Raw genomic sequence first — 12,742 nt, forward strand, 5'->3', positions numbered from 1 at the left:
TTTTGATACAAAAACTTGGAGTAAGCTATTTACTAAAATTCAAAAACAGTTCCTTTATTCTATCATGATTTCGGAGATTAGACAGTAAATTCTGCGCACCCATCAGTTCGCAACCGGATAAAAAAATGGCTGAGAGCAGATTGCAGCACATGCCCTGCAATCCCCGTGTTGTCAGTACCTGCTGAACACGGACGGAGCAATTTTAAATCGGCCAACGTGAATGGCGTAATCTCCCCGTTTGTATGAAAACACTGCGTCCGTTGACAGAGGGAATAAATCAGCTTTATAAATTGTTGGTGTGGTAATGCTCCGGTAAATCACGCCTGTGTTTTCATTCGGATCCTTTCCCACTGCTACCAGTTTTTTTTGTATGTGTGTGTGTGTGTGTGTGTGTGTGTGTGTGTGTGTGCGCGCGCGCGCGCGCCCCTGCTCTGGCCGCAATCATAAATAATTGAGCACTATTTTAAAAAGCGCGCCGAGCTTTCGCCGGCGCGGCTGATGAATCACAATATCGTTATATAAATAGGATGTAAAAAGGGTCGGATCGGCGCCGCCTGGCCGCGCTGACACGGCCAGATAGACAGAGCTATTGAAAAATGCAGCAAGCGGCCCTAATGGGGCCGAGGGCTGCATATTCAAACGCGGGGTTTTTGCCGCGGACTCCGGCGTGCGAACGCGGAGGCTGGGCTTTTTTTGGAGCTCACAAATGTAAGTGAGTCGTCCGAAGTAGGTCGCTTCCATCCGCGTATTACACAGTGGAGCTGAGTGAACCAGCTTAACAGTAATCAACTTGGCCTGAGCGCTGGACATTTTATGATGTTCCTGTGATATTCACAGCTATCGCTCGGAAAATACCAAGCTTTAGTAGTGGGGACTAGACTAACGGTGGAGACTAGAAGATGCAAAAAAGAAAGGGTAAAAGGGCACGTTTGGGAGAAATTCTACTCCGAGAAGGATACTTGAGACTCAAATGAGAGTGAAATCACAGATTAAGTCCCTCTTAAAAGTAGCCAGGAACGAAATGTCTGGTTTTTCGGCCTGATGTTTTGAAATTCCTTTCTACACTCCTGGAAATGGAAAAAAGAACACATTGACACCGGTGTGTCAGACCCACCATACTTGCTCCGGACACTGCGAGAGGGCTGTACAAGCAATGATCACACGCACGGCACAGCAGACGCACCAGGAACCGCGGTGTTGGCCGTCGAATGGCGCTAGCTGCGCAGCATTTGTGCACCGCCGCCGTCAGTGTCAGCCAGTTTGCCGTGGCATACGGAGCTCCATCGCAGTCTTTAACACTGGTAGCATGCCGCGACAGCGTGGACGTGAACCGTATGTGCAGTTGACGTACTTTGAGCGAGGGCGTATAGTGGGCATGCGGGAGGCCGGGTGGACGTACCGCCGAATTGCTCAACACGTGGGGCGTGAGGTCTCCACAGTACATCGATGTTGTCGCCAGTGGTCGGCGGAAGGTGCACGTGCCCGTCGACCTGGGACCGGACCGCAGCGACGCACGGATGCACGCCAAGACCGTAGGATCCTACGCAGTGCCGTAGGGGACCGCACCGCCACTTCCCAGCAAATTAGGGACACTGTTGCTCCTGGGGTATCGGCGAGGACCATTCGCAACCGTCTCCATGAAGGTGGGCTACGGTCCCGCACACCGTTAGGCCGTCTTCCGCTCACGCCCCAACATCGTGCAGCCCGCCTCCAGTGGTGTCGCGACAGGCGTGAATGGAGGGACGAATGGAGACGTGTCGTCTTCAGCGATGAGAGTCGCTTCTGCCTTGGTGCCAATGATGGTCGTATGCGTGTTTGGCGCCGTGCAGGTGAGCGCCACAATCAGGATTGCATACGACCGAGGCACACAGGGCCAACACCCGGCATCATGGTGTGGGGAGCGATCTCCTACACTGGCCGTACACCACTGTTGATCGTCGAGGGGACACTGAATAGTGCACGGTACATCCAAACCGTCATCGAACCCATCGTTCTACCATTCCTAGACCGGCAAGGGAACTTGCTGTTCCAACAGGACAATGCACGTCCGCATGTATCCCGTGCCACCCAACGTGCTCTAGAAGGTGTAAGTCAACTACCCTGGCCAGCAAGATCTCCGGATCTGTCCCCCATTGAGCATGTTTGGGACTGGATGAAGCGTCGTCTCACGCGGTCTGCACGTCCAGCACGAACGCTGGTCCAACTGAGGCGCCAGGTGGAAATGGCATGGCAAGCCGTTCCACAGGACTACATCCAGCATCTCTACGATCGTCTCCATGGGAGAATAGCAGCCTGCATTGCTGCGAAAGGTGGATATACACTGTACTAGTGCCGACAGTGTGCATGCTCTGTTGCCTGTGTCTATGTGTCTGTGGTTCTGTCAGTGTGATCATGTGATGTATCTGACCCCAGGAATGTGTCAATAAAGTTTCCCCTTCCTGGGACAATGAATTCACGGTGTTCTTATTTCAATTTCCAGGAGTGTATAATGTGTAAATGGAGTCGATCCAATCAAATATTGCTCATCACCTGTTTCATACGACGCCCACTGTCGACAAAAAGCGTCGGTTATTTTCCAGTTATAAATAAATGATTTTTAAAGTCTGCGTCCATTTAATAGAGCGGTCCCAGAATAGTCAAGTTCGACATTCGGTTTAGCACTAAATATTAACTGGGACGGTAAAACACGAAGAATAATCAGTACTCCAGCAGAGACTGAGTAGCGCAGCTGCATGGCAGTAGCAGACAGAGCGGGACTGGACGGTACACGTGACAGGGTAAGTTGTGGAACGAAGATGTGGCGACATAGGTTTCCATATACGCTTCTAAACCGAATCTCGCACCAAGCTAATGCTGGATCCCTCTATCGAATGGAAATGTAAAATCTCGTTTTAAAATCATTTTGTTTTTAACGGGAAACAAACCAACCCTTTCAGTAGCGACTGTGCGTTGCGTAAAAGACGTGAAACGCAGTACTTGTTTGGGTTCTTAGGAGAGACAGCCATTATACAGCTGCTTCACAAAATCATAAAGCGAAAAAACGCCTGGGGAAGGCGTCTAGACTTGCATTGAGACGGGTGGAGGTTCATTTCTCCACCAGATTATCCAAATTTAAGTTTAAACTTCCAGGCTGATCAAAATTCCGTGCTAGGCAAGGCGTCAAAATCGGAACCGTTGCCTTTCGCATTCCCGGCGGGGTCAGGGATTTTCTCTGCCTCGTGATGACTGGGTGTTGTGTAATGTCCTTAGGTTAGTTAGGTTTAAGTAGTTCTAAGTTCCAGGGGACTGATGACCATAGATGTTGGATCCCATAGTGCTCAGAGCCATTTGAACCATTTGAGCCTTTCGCGGGCAAATGCTCTACCGAGTATCGATCCTCGCACGGCTCATGACCTTCCGATATTAACAGTCTCCTACTTTCCAAACTTCACTGGTGTGAAACTATCAGGCTTGGGATTTGTCTACTGTGCGATTCTTAAACACTACGTGATTTTGATTACTACGATAGCATCTACTGCTTTCGCAGACGTTACTGTAGGACAGATTGAAGCGGGGACACGTCCGGCAATACAAAATTTGTCCAGTCGGCAACCCAGGAATCGCCTGCTTGCTACTATCAGTCTGAAGCCTTCGCAGTTTCCACGTTACGGAAACCAAAGTAACTGTTCGCTTATCATAAGTCCTGCTTGCAACAGACAGTGTTGCGTCGCCGACGCAGAAGGGCGCAAGGGGCCATAGTGCTGCAGCCCTATCAACAAAGCCGCACAGTCAATTACGGTCAAGTGAACATCACGTACTTCGTTAACGCAGCATGCTTCATACCTGTTATTATTTGTGCACGTCCGGTCCCCATGTGCTGGCTCCACACAGCCATCACGGTGTGAAAAATATGCTGTAGGAGCCTAAATGTCATATGAAAAATGAATTTTCCCTTTGACAGGTCATTCTGCATCGATTCAACCCACAAACCGATGTGGCTTTCCGACTTTGATAAAGGTCGGATTGTAGCCTATCGCGATTGCGGTTTATCGTATGGTGACATCGCTGCTCGCGTTAGTCGAGATGCAATGACTGTTAGCAGAATATGGAATCTGTGGGTTCAGGAGAGTAATATGGAACGCCGTTCTGGATCCCAACGGCCTCGTATCACTAGCAGTCGAGATGACAGGCATCTTATCCGCATGGCTGTAATGGATCGTGTAGCCACGTCTCGATCCCTGAGTCAACACATGGGGACGTTTGCAAGACAACACACATCTGCACGAACAGTTCGACTGCGTTTGCAGCAGCATGGACTGTCAGCTCGGAGACCATGGCTGCTGTTACCCTTGACGCAGCATCACAGACAGGAGCGCCTGCGATGGTGTACTCAAAGACGAACCTGGGTGCACGAATGGCAAAACGTCATTTTTTCGGATGAATCGAGGTTTTGTTTACAGCATCATGATGGTCGCATCCGTGTTTGGCGACATCGCGGTGAACGCACTTTCGAAGCGTGTATTCGTCATCGCCATACTGGTATATCACCCGGCGTGATGGTATGGGGTGCCATTGGTTACACGTCTCGGTCACCTCTTGTTCGCATTGACGGCACTTTGAACAGTGGACGTTACATTTAAGATGTGTTAGGACCCGTGGCTCTACCCTTCATTCGATCCCTGCGAAACCCTACATTTCAGCAGGATAATGGACGACCGCATGTTGCAGCTCCTGTACGGGCCTTTCTGGATACAGAAAATGTTCGACTGCCACCTTGGCCAACACATTCCCCAAATTTCTCACCAATTGAAAACGTCTGGTCAATGGTGGCCCCGCAACTGGCTCGTCAAAATACGCCGGTCACTACTCTTGATAAACTGTGGTATCGTGTTGAAGCTGCATGGGCAGCTGTACCTGTACACGCCATCCAAGCTCTGTTTGACTTAATGCCCAGGCATTACAAGGCCGTTATTACGGCCAGAGGTGATTGTTCTGGGTACTGATTTCTCAGGATCTATGCACCCAAATTACGTGAAAATGCAATCACATGTCAGTTCTAGTATAATATATTTGTCCAATGAATACCCGTTTATCATCTGCATTTCTTCTTGGTGTAGCAATTTTAATGGCCAGTAGTGTAGCATCGACGCGTTTGGTATTAGGTAACGTTCTCCACTTTTTACTGCATTGCGACTCGTCTCAACCGAGGTGTCGTCTTCAAGGCTTTTCAGTGATTCTTCTGAATTTTACTAGATTTGAGTTCCCACGTTTCTTGTCATATGTCGTAAAGGGATAATTGCTATAGAATTTTTACTCCGAATGTGGAGAAATCCTGGAGAGGACGCGGCAGTGGTTTTGTGATTAAACAGCATCACCTGTATCTGTACTCTGCTCCTGTCCTGATCTAACGGAAGGACGGAAGATTAGAGCTAAACATCCCGTCGGCAACGAGGTCGTTAGATCCGGAGCAGAAGCTTTGGTTGGAGAAAGATGGGACGGGAAACCGGCCGTACCCTAACAGAGGAAATATCCCGGCATTTGCATTAAGTGATTTAGCGAAATCACGGAAAACCTGAATCGGCATAGCCGAACGGGGATTTGAATCGTCGTTCTCCCAAATGCAAGTTCAGCGTGCTAGTCGCTGCGCTAATTCGTTCGGTCGTTTTGCTCTAGTGTACATCTATGTTGCAACTCGATAACGTCTGCTCCTAATATAGGACGCATGTCATGGTGCCAGGGAGTTTCGATTGTACTCCGAAATGTAATCTTTCCTGTAGTAAAAGCAATGCCATCTGAAGTCTTGTATTAAAGTGAGTTTCGCACATCATTACTTTTTATATTAAATAGAGAATGAGATAAGAGAGGTAACGAATCGCCGGGAATTCGCGACTTCTAGTCGAGATTAATTTATTTATTTATTTCATTAACAGTACAGAGTAACCCATCGCCTTGAAATGTAAGGTGTTGTTAATGCTTTTTTTTAAAAATGGTATAAATTATATATAAAGATTTCTCTGAGGTTAATGCGAATTAAATGCTTAAAAATTGTTAAAATGGTTGCATATAATTTGTTACTACCTAGTTGATAAGAATATAATTTATACAATGCAAATGTCAAAGAAAAATTTTTAAAAAGAAAATGTAACACAGTGAGCATGGTTAAGAATAATTTGTAATATATAGAGGGAAGTGATATGCTGTACTTGGATGAGTAATACAGTGTAACATGTTGGTTAGTAATGGCCTATTTCTATCTATTTCAGGTGAGAAGGTAGCGGTACAACCTCAAGCTATTCTCATCTGAAATGGTGCATGCACAGTGCATTGTGGTAATCCAATGGCGAAAGCTGAAAATTTGTGCCGGACTGGGACACGAATTCGGATTTACCGCTTCTAATGAGCGGCCACCTACCCCCTTCGGCCATCCGAACACCGTCCATGAAAGACTCAAATTTCCAACTTATCGTACGCTGCAATGTAGCGTTCCTCATCCATAAACACCCTACTCGCGATGTATTGATTCCCGCAGGAGCTCGGACGACATTACTGCATCCGCACTGAAACAAACGTCAAGTAGCCGTCACGCTCTTTCAGAAATGTCCAAATTTGAGTGCTATCTGTTCTATCGGACATGTGCGGCAGAACAGACATCACTCAAGTATATAAATTGCATGTGTTGTATGTTCAGACGAGTGTAGCCCCTATGTTTGCGTGGTAGAGTAATGGTGGTGTACGCGTACGTGGAGAACTTGTTTGCGCAGCAATCGCCAACATAGTGCAGCTGAGGCGGAATAAGGTGAACCAGCCCGCATTCGCCGAGGCAGATGGAAAACCGCCTAAAAACCATCCACAGACTGGCCGGCTCACCGGATCTCGACACAAGTCCGCCGGGCTGATTCGTGCCGGGGACCAGGCGCTCCTTCCCGCTCGGGAAAGCCGTGCGTTAGATCGATCGGCTAACCGGGTGGGCGAATACATACATTACTTACCATCGTGTACACAACATTTTGGTAAGACTGCTGCTTAGCTGTACCGGTTGCTTTCTTTGTCCTGTTTATTGATGGGCTGTTTGTTAAATCTGCATCCAAAATGTACTTAAAATTAACTAATATTCGAAAAATCAACCAACATGGAAGTATCATGGATATAATGTAAGAACTCCGATAGAAACCAACCAATATTTGAAAGCATTAATAAGATTAGTGTTTCAGCCAACCTCAGCAACAGTAGTTGTATATATCGAAATAATCAGCAGTCATTTCCATAAAAGTAGTTTAATTTCTTAACCGGTTTCGGCCACTTGGTGCTTTACTTCAGAAGTATGAGCAGGAAAATACACCACAAATTTGCTACAATACTTACAGTGTCATACAACTGGTATAAAAGCCGCTAAACACAATTCTTTCACGAAACGTAATTGCGACCTGCATATATTCCAGTACTTTAATTGTGCCCAAGCTTCTTTTCCTCTGTAGCCACTTTCCCATACTTAATATTAGCTAATGGTTGAGAGTTGCCTCTCCACTTACTCCAGTCACAAGCTCCAGCCACATGATGCGCTTCGCTATTTGTTTTTATTGACGTGTTTTCTCCTAGTATGCTGCTGACTTCACTTCAGCCGTTTGGAGATTATATCCCGAATTTCCCATCCGTAGCGACAACTGTCGTTGATATTAACTTATTTCATTTATCAAGAGGTATTTATATTACGTATTGCGCTGCTTATGTCGACTTACATGCCTTATGACAACTATGGTTGTATTAGGTTTTGATTTATTATTTTATCGTACTTTCACCTCCACTCTGAGACCAACTACAAGATATGCATTCATCAGCTGCTTAACTGCAGTTCTGGCATGACGTCTGCACTAGTTTGGCATCTTCAAATGTTCAAATGTATGTGAAATCTTATGGGACTTAACTACTAAGGTCATCAGTCCCTAAGCTTACACACTGCTGAACCTAAATTATGCTAAGGACAAACACACACACCCATGCCCGAGGGAGGACTCGAACCTCCGCCGCACAGTCCATGACTGCAGCGCCCCTGACGGTTTGGCATCTTTATACCATTTTTGTTCAGGCAGTAAGAGCCACATGTAAGCATCTACGAGCACTTATGGTATTAATGGATTCATTATTGTATTAATTATGGCTCCCGTCTTCTATTCGGGACCACAACACTTTGCTGTCTGCACTTATTGTTGACACTCGCAAATAAAAGATAGGTTTTAGTATAAACAATTTCTTATCTTTCATTTTTTAAATTTCTTAAACTTTTCGTCCCTAATTTTAATATTTTTATCTGACTTCTACTTATTTGTGGTCTATTTTCCTGTACAGCCTTCTGAAGAAGGGTATTAAGTGCGCCAAACAAATAAATAAATTGAATTTCTCTTATGCAATTGGTTGCTGAGTATTTCGATATCCAGAATAATAAGATTTTATAACCCTCCATTTAGTGACTAGCTTTGTTCAACATGCATAGGTTTCAGTTCGTGATGTCAGAATAACAAAAAGTTATATTAAGAACATTGCTGCAGCCTGGGACTCCGTTAATCAGAGCTAACGCGTCCTATTAGATACATAAGTCAAGTATTAACTTAGAATTACAAACCTGGAATGAGCAGAAATGGTGTAGATCTGGAGAACTTTGGTGAAAATTTGTCTTGGTGTGAACTCTGCAGCTGACAGGAAGAGTTGAAAGCTGTAAAATAAAAAAATTAAGAATGTTAAATATTAGAACAGTTTAGATTGCCATAGACTGCATTAGATTAGATACAATGTCGTTTCATACACCAATCATCAGGAGATCGTCCTCGGTATGGAATACGTCACACACAAATACTCTGCTTGAAAAGTGAAGGACCCAGGAGAGGAGAAGAAAACGAAATGAAGCATGAGGCACTCAGATGGTATGTTTTGCTATACTAATTTCAAAACGGAGTCAAATTTGCGAAGAACTTAGCAATATAAGCCGATTTATCAGGATGGAGTTACGCGCCCTTTGTCCTGGAAGGGTATCATGAGAGCCCTTGTAGCCTCTTCTCAGGCGAGCTGGCTCACGACTCTTACAACTCGTCCTTGACATCCTGGACCCTGGTACTGGTATGCAGTTATCTTCCGAGATTGCTTTACAAATATTCTATCAAGGACAAAGCTGGGAATTTTGCTTACTACGTGAGTACATCAATATCACGTAGATAATTCATAGAGACACGATCCATGTGCGGACGAGAATTGTCCTGCTGGAAAATGACCCCACATACTGTCACGTAGAAGGTAACACATGAGGATGCAAGATGTCTGTCAGAGTTACCTTTGTCACTACCAGCTGTGACCTGAAGGCAAAACCAATGACTGCTCTCCCCCCTCCCCACCCATCCACCCACCCCAACGAGACGACAGGACTAACAACAACAATGTGCCTCTCCAAAGCATACTGAACCAGGATGGTCATCCCGGGTAGTGGAGAACCGCGATTCATCGCTGAACACACTGCGGCACCGTTCACCTGCAATCCATGTTACCCGGTCACCACCCCACATGCAGCCCTTTGTGCTGTGATCCAAACGGCAGCCTAAGCATGGGATGCCAAGTCCCTTGACAGCTGCTGCTAGTCTGCGATTAATGGTTGGGTACGATGCAGGATATTGCAATGAGTTCTCAGATGGCAGACGCAGATGTGAAGGGATTATTACGTGCTTTGTTGCGGGGTGTCGAGCTGAAGCCGGGACCCACCGCCGTCTTTCGTCAGGAGGCCGAGCAAGTTTAAAAGCGTCAAGGGGCAGTGCAGAGTGATACAGCGGTATTTGGTGGCCTTACTTTATTCTCATAATTTACAGTGCTTCAATGAGTGCAGCACAGTGTCGGCGGCCGCCCGCGCCCTATGCCGCGGGTCCAACCGGCTTAGCAACTCCTGGTATGCTGACACCGCTGCTGACGTCTGCAAGGCCGCTCAGCCGGAACTCAGCCGCGCTCGCCTGGTAGCCCTCGCCTGCCGGGGTAGCGGCTGGAGCAGCGCCGCTGCACGCTATTTCGGAGATTGCTACAGTCCTTGGTCCTCGCCGCCCACATTTCGCCTGATCTCCGAACCAATCGGGAGAAATTTGGGCCAGATGACATGACGCACTGTCATCCATTAAAATTCTACAGTTGTTTGGGAACGTGAAGTCCATGAATTGCTCCAAATTGTCTTCAAGTAGCCGAACACAGCCATTTCCAGTCAATGATGTGTTCAGTTGAAATAGAAGACCCAGTCCAGTCCATGTAAACAAAGCCCACACCATTATGGAGCTTCATATGGTTCAAATGGCTCTGAGCACTATGGGACTTAACATCTGAGGTCATCAGTCCCCTAGAACTTAGAACTACTTAAACCTAACTAACCTAAGGACATCACACACCTCCATGCCCGAGGCAGGATTCGAACCTGCGACCGTAGCGGTCGCGCTGTTCCAGACTGAAGCGCCTAGAACCGCTCGGGCACACAGGCCGGCATTATGGAGCCACCAACAGCTTCCACATTGCCTTGTTGACAACTTGTATCCATGGCTTCGTGAGATATGCGCCATACTCGAACCCTACCATCAGCTCCTACCGACCGAAATCGGGACTCACCTGACCAGGCAACGGTTTTCCAGTCGTCTAAGGATCAACCAATATTGTGACGAGCCCAGCAGAGGATTTGCCGGCGATATCGTGCTGTTGGCAAAGGTACTCGCGTCGGTCGTCTGCTGCCATAGCCCATTAACGCCCAATTTCGCTGCACTGTCCTAACGAATATGTTCGACCAACTTCCCACATTTTTTGCGGTTATTTTCGAAGGTTGCTTGTTTGTTAGAACTGACACATCTACAGAAACGGCGCTGCTCTCTATCGTTAAGTGAAGGCCGTCGGCCGATGCATTGTCCGTGGTGAGAGGTAACGCCTGAAATTTGGTACTCTTGACACTCTGGATCTCAAAATATTGAATTCCCAAGCGACTTTCTAAATTGAGTGTTAGCGTCTAACTCCAACTACCATTCTCCATTCACGTCTGTTAATTTCCATTGTGCAGCCATGATCACATAGGAAACTTTTTCACATAAATCACCTGAGTAGAATTGACAGCTCCGCCAATGCACTGCCCCTGTGTACCATGTGTACTCGATACTATCACCATCTGTGTATGTGCATATCGCTATCCCGTGAGTTTTGTCTCCTTAGTGTTAAGGGGCTCCGGAAAGGCTCAAAATCATGAAAAGTTCAATTTTTACTTTTTTGCGTTTTCTTTTAATAGACATATAATTTATTCAATTCCGAAGACTACAACTATTTTTAAATTTTTTTTGGAATTTGTTCTACATGGCCGTGACCCACTGTGGTGCTGTTAAACTGCTGTCAAATGGTGTTATTATTAACGTCCGTGTTCATCAGGTACATTTTAGTGATGTGAGATAAAGTATGTGTTGTGGCTAACCTGTGATGGTTCAATATATATCGCTGGTGTGATTGTCGATTGTTTCATGTTTATTTACTCTGTCGTTATCTCGAAAATATTCGTAATTAATTCTGTTTCTTGAGTCTCTGTTTTGTTGAAGTATAATAATGAGTAAAAGTAAAGTTGCTGTTGCGACTTTCAATGATGGCAACATTGTAAGGTGCAAGGTGTTTAGAAATATGGGAATGAAGATAGGTTCTAACATGGTACGAGCGATGCTTGCTTTAGACAAGGAACGCCTTCGGGCTGCAGACAGGGCTGTAAAGAGTCTAGAAATACAAGCAAGAGTAAACAGGAGGAGGAACAAGAGGAAGCTGGAGGAGGAGTTTGCAGAGGATGAAGATAATCCATCCTATGGACCTGGAATGCACTAAAAAGTTAATCCAATCTTTGTCGCTCGATTCAAAATGGTTCAAATGGCTCTGAGCACTATGCGACTTAACTTCTGAGGTCATCAGTCGCCTAGAACTTAGAACTAATTAAACCTAACTAACCTAAGGACATCACACACATCCATGCCCGAGGCAGGATTCGAACCTGCGACCGTAGCGGTCACGCGGTTCCAGACTGAAGCGCCTTTAACCGCACGGCCACACCGGCCGGCTCGCTCGATTCCCAAAACTTTTATTTTCTCATACTAATTACATGTTTTCTAAGGATCTTCCAAACATATTTGTTTCAAACTTTCAGTAAATGTTACACAGTACCTTCTGCATAATTTAACACAGCCTTTTTCCAAAAAACTGTATATTTTTGAATATATAAATAAAAAATTGCAAAAAAATGTTGTGAATTTTCATTACAATTGAAAAAAAATCATCTTTAATAACTGAACTAAAATTTTGTAAAATCCCTGTGTTGAGTTGTAGCCCATGTTCCAATAAATAATCTGTAAAAAGTTCAACTTCCTACCTCAAATACTTTGTGAGGAAAGATGTAATTTATAAGCGTTATTTTAACATTGCAAGTATAGGGCGTTCCGGAGCCCCTTAAATGGTATTTCCAGTTTGTGCACTTTGACTAACATATCGTTTACATGATTTTGTTAATGAAATCTCGATACAGGGTACCTGGAACTATTATATCCCTCATCCGCCTCTTCATCTGAACGTTATTAATGGCTAAACTTCTTAGGATTACTGGCAGGCAGTTCATGGAAATGTATTTTCCCACACAATGGTCACCTTTTGGACTAAAGTCAGCCCCTTCAAACTTTTATGCAGATTGTTCTTATTTCTAACGTCACATTTGTACTCTGAGTCTTAGGTTAGAAAGAAATAT

General features: G+C 45.5%; 1 long non-coding RNA gene across 1 annotated transcript in view; it reads right to left on the reverse strand.

Annotated features, from left to right (window-relative positions):
* LOC126191528 (uncharacterized) overlaps positions 1 to 12,742 on the reverse strand; it is a 575,036-nt gene that overhangs the window by 190,095 nt on the left and 372,199 nt on the right. The window contains exon 3 of the long non-coding RNA XR_007538366.1: positions 8,597 to 8,686. This is a non-coding gene — a long non-coding RNA (uncharacterized LOC126191528). The remainder of the gene's footprint in view (positions 1 to 8,596; positions 8,687 to 12,742) is intronic.

Source organism: Schistocerca cancellata, chromosome 6 (assembly GCF_023864275.1).
Source record: "Schistocerca cancellata isolate TAMUIC-IGC-003103 chromosome 6, iqSchCanc2.1, whole genome shotgun sequence".
Classification (NCBI taxonomy): domain Eukaryota; kingdom Metazoa; phylum Arthropoda; class Insecta; order Orthoptera; family Acrididae; genus Schistocerca; species Schistocerca cancellata.